Source organism: Ostrea edulis, chromosome 7 (assembly GCF_947568905.1).
Source record: "Ostrea edulis chromosome 7, xbOstEdul1.1, whole genome shotgun sequence".
NCBI lineage: Eukaryota > Metazoa > Mollusca > Bivalvia > Ostreida > Ostreidae > Ostrea > Ostrea edulis.
In genome coordinates this window covers 5663990-5665320 of record NC_079170.1, presented here as the reverse complement: position 1 = coordinate 5665320, position 1331 = coordinate 5663990, and positions in this window count along the sequence as shown.

Sequence of the window (1331 nt, the reverse complement as noted above, 5' to 3'; positions counted from 1 at the left end):
TATCGATCTATATGTTGCTATTTAACGTAGGTCGCGGGTTTACAGACCTTTTTTTCTCACTCGAAAACCCCATCTGAAAATTTGACCGATGTATCTTGACAATGTATATACTACTCTGTGAAAATTGTTTTTCATTCAACAGCAGTTTTTTGGTAATTACGTCTTCAACATACAATTGTTTTAACGGTGGCGACACTGTTTTCCATTGAATTATATAGAAAATAATAGTATTGACTTTATTCATTGCATAATTCAACTTAAAATAGACAGAATTTGGTGTTGTTCATCTTGATAATATCTATATCAAAGCAAAACAAAAATAATTTGAAAAATATTTATGAAAAAAATTTATGGGGTATTCGAGTTCGTTTTTTAAAGAAAAAGATGTCAAAGTTTGATAAAAACCATCAAAGCAACAATTTTTAACAAATAACGTTACAAATATTCGCAACGTCATTCAACAACGTTATTCATTCACTTTTCATGCATCACTTCAAAAAGAACTCAAAACAACGTTATTGACTCCTGGTTTTGAAGGGGAAATCAAATATGTATGGACATGTGATCAATTGTTTACAAAATGTATATCACAAAATTTCTTCATATATATAAATGTGTACATATATTGCGCTAATCTAAATTGTGTTGCGCGGCTAATAATTGAAATTCTTTTCTTCTTTTGCGATCGCATGCTCGCATTAACGATGAATAAACTAATATAGCCTACATGTAATAGTGTAATTTTATTTTTGAAACCCATTAGGGTTAACTTTTCAATTTCATATACATGTAGTTTAATCATGTCTTAATATTCTAACCAGAAATACAACTAAAATCGTTTCTATTTTACAATATATTTATCTAAAAAAAAACAAAAAAAACAACCTCACAAACACATAGAAATGATCACTTTCCCAAGCCAAATAACCCCTCGAAAACATGAACGCGGTTTAAAATTATAATTATTTTTAACTTGTATTGCAGATTCACTTGAAACGTCAGCTATTTTTTCTAATTTTCGACCAACTTCACATTCTTCTTTATACATTTGGAGGCTTGAGCCCGTATCAGTCTTTGAAATAACCGTGCGCCCGACCGCCCGAGACGCATGTAATTTACCACGGGCGAATAAATTTCTTGGTATAGTCGCCCGATCGGACGTGATAAAATTTCTGCTAAATAAAATTTAGATGAATCAACTTCATTATTGTACCTGTAACTAAATGGACAGACCTCGTCAATTTAGTACATATTACTGCATATCCTACCGTAGATAAAAACTTTAATACAATATAATGTACATGTACTAGATACGAATTAGGTCCATCGTA